Here is a 12,834-nt window from a genome sequence, read left to right on the forward strand (position 1 = left end):
ACTACACATGGCTCTCTTCTGCAAAATAAAAACCGTTTACATTTTAGGTACTGTCCCACAGTGCTAGTCTAGATGACAAATCTGGATGTATGAAGCTAAGATACACAAACCATAGAGTTTCAGTAGCTTGGTTTTTTACTAATCATCATAATATTTATAGATTGTCTGTTGTTGCATACATGATCACTTTATGTCTCCGTGTAAGCCTTTCACATATGTTTGTATTCGAAACTCAAAAATAATACATGGAAGGTTGTTGTTGAGAATTGCCAAATTCTTATGTAGAAGTGCTGAATTGTTGATAGGGGCATCCAAAATACTTGCAGTCCCGCCTAGGGCGGTGTTCCGCCGCACACCCAACCTCCATCCCTGTGCCCCTCCCAACCCCAATCCCCTGTCACAGGGATCATGTCCCTGTGGAAGACCCAAGTGCAAGACCTGCCAAATCCACCCACCCAGCACTACCTACTCCAGATCTGTCACTGGCTTACCCTACCCCATCAGAGGCTGGGCTACCTGTGAAAGCAGACATGTTACACACCAGCTCTGCTGAAAACACTGCACAGTGTTTTACATTGGTATGACAATCAACCAACCATCAACTAGAACGAATGACCACCACCAAACTGTTGCCAAAAACGAGATGGACCACCCAGTGATGCAACGTGCAGCAGAACACAACATGCAAGATTTCAGTGGGTGCTTCACAGCCTTTGCCATGTGGATCCTCCCCACCACCACCAGCTTTGCTGAGTTGCACAGATGGGATCTATCCTTACAAAACACCTTTCACTCCTGTAATTGTCCTGAAATAAACTTAAGCTAACTCACTGCTCCCCAACCCCCACCCAATAGTGTGTGTGTGTGTGTGTGTGTGTGTGTGTGTGTGTCTACACACACCATCCCCTGCCTCAGTACCCTCGTCCCATTTGTCTCTCCACATCAGCTAGTTGTGTGTGTTATCTCATGCTCTAGTCTATGATATCGCATGCCACTGTCTGCCACTTACCTCATCTATCTGCACCCCTATCTAGCCCACAGACAGCTCTCCACTGTCCCACTAGGCGCTCTCCCCCTCCCCAGCCCACTTCATCCTTCCTGCCCCTCTCCATCCCCCATCCCAACACAACCCAACCCCCAACCATGATCTAAGATCATTCCTGCTGCTCAGTATTTGTCATTAATCCTTTAAGTGCACAATGAGAAAGCTGTGTTACTGTAACAAGTATGTTACATTAACCAAAATTCGTGTAGCAAGTGTGGGTTCAGATATAGCTTGGCATGCATTCCACCACAGGCAATTAGGCACATTCCGTAGTACAGACTTTTGTGGACTGGGAAGACAGCCAATCCACTGGACGGGAGGCCGAAGGGCACACATTTAAGCTCACGTAGGATGGCGTGAGGTCTGGAACAGGACAAGGTCTTTATAGTAGCAAAAATAGTACGTAGCTTCTGGAATACTTAACTTTAATCCATAATTGGTGAACATCGGTCTGACGGTACATGCATCACAAGATAAATAGCAATTGATAATGGCGCCTTGCTAGGTCGTAGCAAATGACGTAGCTGAAGGCTATGCTAACAGTCGTCTCGGCAAATGAGAGCATATTTTGTCAGTGAACCATCGCTAGCAAAGTCGGTTGTACAACTGGGGCGAGTGCTAGGAAGTCTCTCTAGACCTGCCGTGTGGCGGCGCTCGGTCTGCAATCACTGACAGTGGTGACACGCGGGTCCGACGTATACTAACGGACCGCGGCCGATTTAAAGGCTACCACCTAGCAAGTGTGGTGTCTGGCAGTGACACCACATTCCTCCCCCGCAAAACGGCGTACGGTTGTGTTATAAGCCTTCCGCCCGCCGTGGGGAGGACCCCATGTTGACGTATGCGGCGAGGTGGGGAGCCTAACAACAGACGAGGCTGTGCCACCCGCACCCTGCCATTCGGTCCGAGGGGAGCTAGGAAACGCCTGAAAACCTAGTCCAGGGTGCACGCCAACATGCGGTGTATGCACCCATAAAGAGACAGGAGGGGCCGAAGGGTCGACCTCCATCGGGTCGGGGCACCCGACGGGCGAAGACGCCATGTGGTCCGGAGCGGGCAAGAGTTCCATGTCGGAGGACAGCTGGTCACGGGAAGCGATCGGCGGCGCGTGACCCTGGGAGGCGCCCGGCGGTTGCAGCGACGCATCCACTGCGGGCGTCGCCGGCGGGAGAACAGGAGGCGGCGGCGGTGGCGGCGCGTCACCATGGGGCAAAAGGTAAGGCATTGTCGGTAACACCTGGGGCTGAGGCGAGCCAGTAGATGGGTCCCCAGGGTGCTGACCGGACGGCATCGTCACTGAAAGCAGACGGGGAGCGGCAGAACCCGTGCGACGACAGAGGCGCAGCTGATTGAGATGCCGACGCACCTCACCAGAGGCCCCCAAAACCAGATACATAGCGCGGCCGAGGCAGCGAAGTATGCCCCCTGCGAGCTAACGCCGTGAACCTTGATAGTTGCGATAGTATACAACGTCGCCTGGGGCAAAAGCAGGTGTCTGCCACTGAACAGGAACCTGATGCGGCGGATGTAGCAAAGACATCAAGGTGCGATGAGGGCGACCGTGCAACAACACAGCCGGAGAATGACCATCTCGGGGCTGAGAGCGATATGAGGACAAAAAGAGCAACAACGCATCCTCCCGAGAGTGCGACTTTTTCAACTTCAACATCTGGGACTTGAAAGTCTGGACCAATCGTTCAGCGGCTCCGTTTGACTGTGGCAAAAATGGCGCGGACGACAGATGTTGAATACCATTGGCCTTGCAGAATGACTGAAATTCTGCGGACATGAATTGTGGACCATTGTCGGAAACAATAGTCTGTGGAAGACCTTCAATGCAAAAGATAGCGGATAACGCTTGGATGGTGGCAGATGACGTTGTGGAAGACATCCGGACAACAAAAGGAAAATTACTGAATGAATCTACCACAACCAACCATCGAGCATTCCAGAATGGACCAGCAAAATCGATGTGTAAGCATTGACAAGGGGTAGTGGCTTTTGGCCATGCAAAGAATTTCCGCGGTGGTGCGGATTGTTGTTCGGCACACGCCACGCAAGAAGAGCACATTTTTGTAATCGCAGCACCGATGCCGAACCAAGTACAGTGCTGACGAGCAAGTTATTTCGTTCGCACTATACCCCAATGTCCTTGGTGGAGAAGCCGTAAGACAGAGGACTGTAACGAACGTGGGACCACGAACCTGGACTGATCATTATCAGAACACAACAGCAAAACACCACGTCGAACAAACAGTCTCTCCTTGTGAGCAAAAAATTGGCGAACCAACGGATCCTCGATCCGTGACTTTGACAAGGGCCATTGCATAGCAACAAAACGCAGAACGGTAGCAAGGACAGGGTCAGCAGCTGTGGCTGTAGCTACATGATGAAAATCAATCGGAAACGATTCGACCACGTCATCGGTTTCCGTATCAATGAACATGCAAGCAAGTTCGGAAGAATCGAATGCTCTGTCCTCGGCAACAGGCAAACGGGACAACGCATCGGCGTTTTCGTGCTTAACAGTGGACCGATACAAGATATCATAGCGGTACTGCGAGAGGAAAATTGACCAGCGAATGAATTTCTGCGCTGTACGTGGAGGTACAGGCTTGTTCGGATGAAAAAGCAATGTCAAAGGTTTGTGGTCTGTGATGATGGTAAAGTGACGACCATACAAGAAATCATGAAACTTAGTAACACCAAATACGAGAGCCAATGCTTCTTCCTCGATCTGTGAAAAATGTCTTTGCGCAGACGAGAGCAATTTGGACGCAAAGGGAATAGGGCGATCATGCGATCCATCTTTGTGCGCAAGCACAGCACCGATCCCGAAATCCGATGCATCCACCATCAACAAAAGGGGTTTCTGGGGATCGAATGGCGTAAGGCAAGTATTGGAAAGCAACGCCGATTTCAACTGGCGAAAGGCGCGTTCGTATTCCGTCGTCCAGACGAACGGAACACCTTTACGGCGTAAGCGATGAAGCGGAGCTGAAATGGAAGAGGCGTGGCGCACATAGCGATGATAATAATTGATTTTTCCCAGCACACTCTGTAGCTGCTTCAAATTCTGCGGCGAAGGCAAGTCCTGTATGGCACGGAGGTGCTCTGGACTGGGATGTATGCCTTGGGCATTGAGTACATGGCCCAGATAGGGCAAGTCATGAGCAAAAAACACACATTTGTCCTTCCACAAGCGAAGACCATTTTGGCGCAAGACCTGAAATAATGTTCTCAGATTGGCTAAATGTTCTTCTGTCTTTCCGGAGATCACAATATCGTCCAGATAGTTCGCTGCAGTAGGGACCGACGCACAAACAGTTTGTAAATATTGCCGAAACAATGCAGGGGCGGATGCACACCCGAATGGCAGTCGTTTGAATCGATACAAACCAAGATGCGTGTTAACCACCAAAACGCGCTGGGATTCTTCGTCCACCAGTATTCGCAAGTACGCATCTGCTAGGTCCAACTTCGAAAAATATTTACCCGGGCGCAGTTCGTCAAAAAGATCTTCCGGGCGGGGCAAAGGAAAAGTTGCAGTCACTAGTTGGGGATTCACTGTTGCCTTGAAGTCCACGCAAAGTCTCAATTTTCCGGAAGAATTTTGCAAAATTGCTAAGGGTGATGCCCAGAGAGAAGCCTGCACACGTTCAATCACACCTTGTGATTCCAAACCGTGTAATGTTCTTGCGACCTCATCACGCAATGCTTGGGGAACATTGCGCACTCTGAAAAATTTCGGTTGCCCGTTTACTTTCAGTTCCAAATGTGCTTTATAGTTCTTAGCGCAACCAAGGCCCGGTGCAAAAATGTCTGCAAACTCTTCACATAGACGAGAAACACTGTCTGAAGGCACAGTCTGGTTCACTGGTAGGACCTGATTGACTATAGACAAGTTAAACAACTGAAATAAATCCAAACCAAACAAGTTCACTGCAGAAGAAGAACGAAGGACGTACAATGACACAAGTTTTGTTTGCCCTTTGTATGTTGCAAGAAGGCTGCACTGTCCTAACACAGGGATTGCTTGTCCTGAATAATTACTGAGCTTAATATTTGCGGCACGCAACGGAGGTGTGCCCAGCTGTTTGTACGTGTCGTGATTGATCACGGAAACTGCAGCTCCGGTGTCGAGCTGGAATGGTATCACGTTGCCATTAATGTCCAAATCTACAAAAAGTTTATTGTCCTGCTGACGACAAGAGCGACTGTCTCGTGCAACGTGAACTGACACTGGTACAGAATCACTTGTGACTTGACGGGATTTCCGACGATGTCATCGCACACTAGTTGTGGGACGAACACAGTCACTGTTAGAGAGAGTGACACTGGGCGGAGTGGAATGAACTACATGAATTTCCATGGGCGAAGGTTCACGAGCCTGTGTATTCTGGGTTCAATTCTGATTCCGGCGCGAAGAAAAGGGCCTGGAATGGTTGTGAGTGTCCGTTCTGAGCTTTTTCTGGCAAACACTTTGAACATGTCCTTTTTTATTACAGAAAAAGCAAATAGCCTGGCGTGACGGGCAATTCTCACGCAAATGTCTAATAGCACACCGCGGGCATGATTTTAGCACTGCATTTGCTTGCTTGTGCGGCACACGTGGCTGAGAGCTTGGCGGCTTTGGCGCGGCCGGGCGCGAGGACTGTTCACTGTTCCGTGCAGCGCCCCCGGCGGGCCGGTTAATGTGACACACGGCCGGTGAAGTTGCAAATGATTCCTGTGCAAAGTCAAGTGTGTCCTGTCGATCCAATATGTCTATCACTTGTTGAAGGGAGGGATTGACTAGTTTTAAAATCTGTTCCCTTATACGAACATCAGAAACGTTCTGTGCAATTGCATCACGTACCATAGTATCTGAATAAGGGAGTCCACATTGACACTCAAAAGCACAATCCCTAGTAAGGCCTTGCAAGGTTGCAACCCACGCCCGATTAGTCTGACCGGCCGTACGTTTTGTACGAAAGAACGTATACCGTTTGGCAACTACATTGACTGATTCTTTGAAATATGTATCTAATGCAGACAAAATTTCGTCGTAGGACAGAGTTGCGACGTCGCGTCGGGGAAATAATTTCACTATCACACGGTACGTCTGGATGCCTACGGATGCTAACAAAAAAGGCTGCCGCTCATTACCTTGAATTCTGTAGGCGGCGAGATGGAATCCAAATTGGCGTGACCACTCCGTCCAGCTTTCCAGTGCCGCATCAAAAGGACGAAAAGGTGGTGCAACTGCATGTTGTGGCTGCGGTAGCGGTGGAGCGGCGGCTGCCGCATCGTTTTGCATTGCACGTTGACCCTGGACGAGCTGTCCAAGTGCATCCAATAAGGCCTGCGTCTGCTGATTCTGCAAGCGATAAAATTCGGACAGTACATCTGGAGATTGTGGCGAAGCCATGACACAAGTAAATCAGGGCAATATCAAGACGAACGCAAAATCCCATCCTCGTCGCCAACTTTTGTGGACTGGCAAGACAGCCAATCCACTAGGACGGGAGGCCGAAGGGCACGCGTTTAAGCTCACGCAGGATGGCGTGAGGTCTGGAACAGGACAAGGTCTTTATAGTAGCAAAAATAGTATGTAGCTTCTGGAATACTTAACTTTAATCCATAATTGGTGAACATCGGTCTGATGGTACATGCATCACAAGATAAATAGCAATTGATAATGGCGCCTTGCTAGGTCGTAGCAAATGACGTAGCTGAAGGCTATGCTAACAGTCGTCTCGGCAAATGAGAGCATATTTTGTCAGTGAACCATCGCTAGCAAAGTCGGCTGTACAACTGGGGCGTGTGCTAGGAAGTCTCTCTAGACCTGCCGTGTGGCGGCGCTCGGTCTGCAATCACTGACAGTGGCGACACGCGGGTCCGACGTATACTAACGGACCGCGGCCGATTTAAAGGCTACCACCTAGCAAGTGTGGTGTCTGGTGGTGACACCACACAGACGTAGATCTTTCACAGTTTACTGAATATTTCTGGCAGATTAAAACTGTCAGATGGGCCATGAAGCTGGAACCTTGCCTTTCAGAAGCAATCCTCTCACTGACTGAACTATCCATGTGCAACTCACAGTCCACCCTCACAGCTTTACTTCCACAAGTACAGTATCTGCTACCTTCCAAACTTCACAGAAGCTCTCCTGCATCCTTTGAGAGTCTAGCACTCTGGATTCAATTTCTGACATGGGCAGCCAGGAAGTTTCAAAATGTTTAAATGTGAGTGAATTCCTGAGGTACCAAACTGCTAAGATCATTGGTCCCTAGACTTACACACTACTTAAAGTAACTTATGCTAAGAACATCACACACAGCCGTGCCTGAGGGAGGACTCGAAGCTCCGGTGGGAAGGGCCACGCACTCTGTGACTAGGCGTCTCAAACCGCCAAGCCACTCTGTGTGGCAGGAAGTTTCAAAATGAGTGCACACATTGCTGCAGAGTGAAACATTCTGTGGAGACAGTTGTCTGAGTTTCTTCAGTTCACTGTTGTCAATTATTCCTTCATCCAAACCAGTGTACTAACATCCCAAGACCTCACAAGTAAGAGGACATCCAGCAAGATTATCCATGAAATACTAGTCTGTCGGACCCAAGAGGTTTGTCGGACATGTCACCAGTGATAAGCATCAGTAGGCCAAGAACCACAGCAGTTTCAACCTGTATCTGACTGTAACTAGACATCAAGGACAGATCATCTATTCAGTCAGTATACATGCTGACAATCTAATTTAATGTTATAATTTAGTATTGCTAGCACACTTCTGTCAGGCCGTTTCCTTCCACAGAAGGAAACACAGTCTATATGTAAGATTGCACACAGAAGGAAACACAGTCTATTTGTAAGATTGCAGACATTTACTCTTTGCTGCCCATATTTACAATTGGCGATAACACCATGTGTATTTATTCACTTAATGGCAGCTTACTCAAGACATTATGATGTGGGTCTAGAGTGAGGTAGACGTTTGGGACATGAAAATGATAGTGTGTAGTGGAACACACTTGTTTCTTGTAACTAGTTTGGAAGCGCTATTAGCGATCTCTTAGCTGCATGCGCTCTCCCAAACCTCTCGCCAAACATACACTGCCCCATTAAGTTTGTATCAACTAAGAAAACTAAGATGATGAATTACTTATCTTCTGTCATTGACAAACAATGCAGTCTCAGTTCTGTTGTGTAAGCATCCTCTGCTTAAGAGATACTGAACAGTTATTAGCAACACAGAGAAATTACACAGTACTTTAAGAATTTTTGTTTAGCTGTTACAATTAAATTAAATAACACTAATAAATGTAATAATTTTTGACAAAATATTTAGAGTGTGCTAGTTGTCTCGTTCACGATCAGATGTTCACAGCACTGCTTGGTTGTGTTCTTATGGGGCACTCTTCTGCAATGTGTTATAGTGGCTACTGTAGTGGGCCCCTTAAATTACTGGTATGTTGGAACCATCGTGTCCTGCCAGAAATATTAATAATTTCTGGGTACCCAAATGTTGGAGGTAAATGAACAATAGTGAAAAGTAGAAGTAGATTATACAAAGAAAATGTGGGTAGCAGAGAACCATATACAGTGTGTTTGTTTATAAATAAGTTTCCTGCTACCAATCCAAATTTTCTTCTACATATATTTTACACAATATGTTCCAGGAAACGATTCCCATTTTCAAGTGTGTTTTCCTCTTTGTACTATCCATTTTTATTAAAAACTATGGAAAAAGAAAAATTATGAAAAATGACGTAGTATACAGGCAAACACACTTGAAAGTGAGTAATTTCCCAAAACCGTCATGTCAAATATAAATTTAAAAATGTGCCTGGTAGTAGGAAAGTTATTTATAAAGAAACTTATCATTTTCACAGTTGCAGGCATTCACAAACCATATCTAATGGATGAAATCAGAGAACCATATACGCTAAGACAAAGAAATGCATTATTAATTTGTATTTTCCTTTAAATAAGACAATTAAGCATTTGTTGAGTACATCACAGAATCATTTGGCCCTGGTGAGGGATATTGTGTTCATTACTCCATACAAGCCCATAAATGCAGTTGCAGTAACACCTTGCAAATATTCATCAAGTAGCTTAAGGAAGAGTAGTTTGGTCTCCAGTGAAAAGTGAAAGTTCCTACATGGTCATTCTGAGGCCTGTTGGCTCAGAATGGGGCACAACGCACATTCTGCAACTGAGCCCTCATAAATGTGATAGGCAGTGGGTCACAGCAACTCAATGCAGTGACTGCTCACCAATCCTCCTAGCAAGCCCACCAGTGAACGATACAACATAAGGTCTGTGGTATGTGGTACACTTCCTGTGACTGCAGCCCATTTTAATCGTTCGAGTCTCCGATCTTTTGTACCTTCTGAGATTGCAGTTTTCATCAGTTTTGGGTCATTGGTCAAAAGTTGTGTGTTATTCATCCAGTGCTGCAAGCTATTAGTCCTGGTTCAAATTTCTTTCTTCTCTCAGTTCACCAGCAATGCTTTTCAACTCTGCACAGTGTGTTAGATTTCATCCTGTCATCAAAAGTAAGGTGGCATTATGTACCTTTATGTTCTGGTAACATGGACTACATCAAGGTCTGGACTTTAATTGCAGCCCACAGATCTGCTGTCCTAAGACTGTTAACAGTTGTAAAGAGGATGAGAAATTCAACAGAATGTCCTAGGCTCCAATAAGTAGAGGTGATAGGTAGATTTTGAGGAAGGGACCTTGGTGGAAAATGGTTTATTGGCTGCCTTGTCAAAGGCAGATGTTCTGTTCTCTGCCTACATCAGATCTATTCTTCAGTGAGTGAAGAATGTAGCAAACTTTTGCAACTGTTTTTGAGTCCATAAAATCATAGGGTTTGCTGACTCTGAGAAAGGAAAGCTGGAGGGCTGCCTTGACAAATGATTTATGGAAATGCATTTGTGGCAGCCTCCACTAAAAGCAGGCCTTGTGCAGGCATTACAGTGTTGTATGATCTCCTTCCTAGCACCGAAGTTTCACTTTTCTGGAAATAATTCCCACTACTTATGCAGCATATCTGCACATTTCCTATGTTGAGTACTTGTTCAAACCAGTTCCGATCATATCCTTCAAAGTAAATCAAGGTTACACGAAAATAGAAATATACACATCATGTACCAATAGTTAAAAGTAAAGCATGATGCCCAACTGTCTTTTCAAGTATCATTACAGATAAATCCTTTGTCCATGGGTATTTAGCTGTTATTAGACATGGTTGTATTGAAGGAAGTTGATTAGCATAGCTTAGAGCAGGGGCGGGCAGGAATCCTGCACGTGTGCGGTGCACTTGCACGTGTGCAGTTAGCAGGTGTTCTGCATGCACACAGGGGCAAGCTGGCCACCCGCTTATCTCCCCTCCCCACCATACCATCTCTCCACTCCTTCCTGTACTGCGTTTTGTTTCCTAGCTTGCTTATTGAATGAAGGAATAAGGTTAGTAGGAGTGCCTGAAAGAAATCATGGATTGAAAGAGTACCTATTACCTATGATACATTTTATTTAGTTATCGCAGGTGGAGTTTACAATACGTTTAATGTCTAGAACAAAATTTCTACATACAGACAAACGCAAACAGTTACATAAATTTTCATCACTGATGTGTGCTCTTAACCAAGGTGTATTAATTTTCATAACAGAAAAAAATCTCTCACAAACTATGTCGAGCCAAACATTGACATTATCTTCGCGGCTTCATGATGGAGATGAGGAAATGCTTGCTGTGGAAAGTCATGGTAAAAGTCTATTACACGTCTTGCCAAAAGGAACTTGTCTCTCAGACGAGAATTACACTATAGATCTATTAATTCCATTTGCAAATTGGGATGAATATCATCTACAGAAACAGCAAATGGTCTTGAGAACCATTCAAAAGCTTGGGATAAATATGATATATCCCCAAATCGCTTGAGAAATTCCTCTTTTATTGCACTAAGTACGGAAACATATTCTTTGAAATTCTGTTCTTGCACAGTAGACAGAGTAGGGAAATGCACTGCATTCCCTGACAAAAGCTGTCGTTTCCGCAGCTCAAGCTTACTAGTGAAAGCTTGCACCTTTTCAGCCATTTCACAAATTAGCTGATTTTCTCCTTGCAAACTTGTGTTCAATGCATTCATGTGTCTGGTGATGTCCACTAAAAATGCAAGGTTGGCAACCCAGACTCACTGTACTCTTCCCCAATTTCAGCTAAATATGTGTGAAACTGTCTCTGTGTTAGCCCGTGGGATGCCAAATAATTATCTGTCCGAATAACCACTTGCATGACGTCCCCCAGTGTTGCTGCTTTTGCACAGAGTACTTCTTGGCGCAAAATACAGTGGATGCTGTACAATAATTCTTCTGTATGCTGTAGCTTTTTTTCTTAGTAATCCAACAAATCCCATTTGTTCCCCTTTCATTGCAGGTGCTCCTGCTGTTGTCACTTACACCAAACATTTCCAGTTTAAGCCAGCTGAATCGACAACTTCAACGGCTTTTAGGATGTCCGTGCTGGTGTTCATGCTTTTTAAAGATATAATATCTAAAAAAAAATCGTCTTTTATGTGCAGAGCAAGTGTCCACGCTGCGGACATAAATCACTAATTGCGCGGTGTCTGAAATATCTGTGGACTCATCAAGTGCAATGGAAAATGCAATAAACTCCTGCACTGCACTGCACTCCTTAATTAACAGTAAACGTCACCTGCCATGGGACTTACACGACGACTTAGTCCGCCGTGAAAGAGTGATAGCTCGAAACTGATTTGCATTCAGTGGGCAAAGTAAATCAGAAGCATCATTGATGCACTCCTTTATAAAATCACATTCAGCAAGTGGTTTTCCTATATTAAGTGCAATCTTATAACTTGCACGTACCGTTGGGCTATCATTGTTGTCAGTCCTGAGAAACTGAAAACAGTGCTCCATAAGATGTTAAATCAGTTAGATGAGAGACATGACGAAAGAAAGTCGCAGATCTCTCATGACAACAGCAACTTATGTCAGATTCATCTAGTACCATCAGATTGCTCGTCTTAAGCTCAGTCAATTTCCCCATCTGCTCAGAATCGATAATAAATTGTACTTGTCCTTGTGAAATTTATTCTAATGGCGTTCAATACTAAACTTCTGCTGACCAGCGAGAATACTGCCACGTACTAAACATTTCGAATTTTCACATTTTTGCACAAAGAAAAATTGATTCTCCCACTCCTTTTTAAAAGATAGCAAATCTCTAAATCTCCATTTCCTTGATTCACTCTGCATTTTCCGGTTCTTGTTCTTGAAATACAACATTCACTACTTAGTGGTCGCTTCCCATCAACGTTCGCAGCTTAGCCTGGTACTACACTGCCTGGTACTACACTGCCGGCTGTCGCCACTGTCCCGGTTGACAATTGCATGCGAGCAGCACACGTGCACCACTGTAAGCTCATGAGCTACGTGCAACGTTTGCCTGCCCCTGGCTTAGAGGCCTTGAATGGCTTGATGAAAAGGGAAGGCTTGCAAGAGTAACTTCAAAATTTTTTAGTTATTATGTTCAATCTGATCAAGACAGTGTAGTAATAAGACTTTGGACTCATATTCAGGATGATGACAGTTCAAATGCTGCAGCAGCTCCTTTGAAGGGGCACAGCTGACTTCCTTCCTCATCCTTCTCAAAGTTTCTGTTCTGTCTTCACTGACCATATTATCATATGAATGTTAAACCCCAACCTTCCCTTTTTCTTATTTTCACAAACTGCTCCATTAAATTGGTAATTCACAGCCTTATTGAAAGATT

General features: G+C 45.5%; 1 protein-coding gene across 2 annotated transcripts in view; it reads left to right on the forward strand.

The window, feature by feature from the left end:
• LOC124606872 (DNA polymerase subunit gamma-1, mitochondrial) overlaps window positions 1–12,834 on the forward strand; it is a 145,329-nt gene that overhangs the window by 106,510 nt on the left and 25,985 nt on the right. The window lies entirely within an intron of this gene.

The sequence above is a fragment of the Schistocerca americana genome, chromosome 3 (assembly GCF_021461395.2).
Source record: "Schistocerca americana isolate TAMUIC-IGC-003095 chromosome 3, iqSchAmer2.1, whole genome shotgun sequence".
NCBI lineage: Eukaryota > Metazoa > Arthropoda > Insecta > Orthoptera > Acrididae > Schistocerca > Schistocerca americana.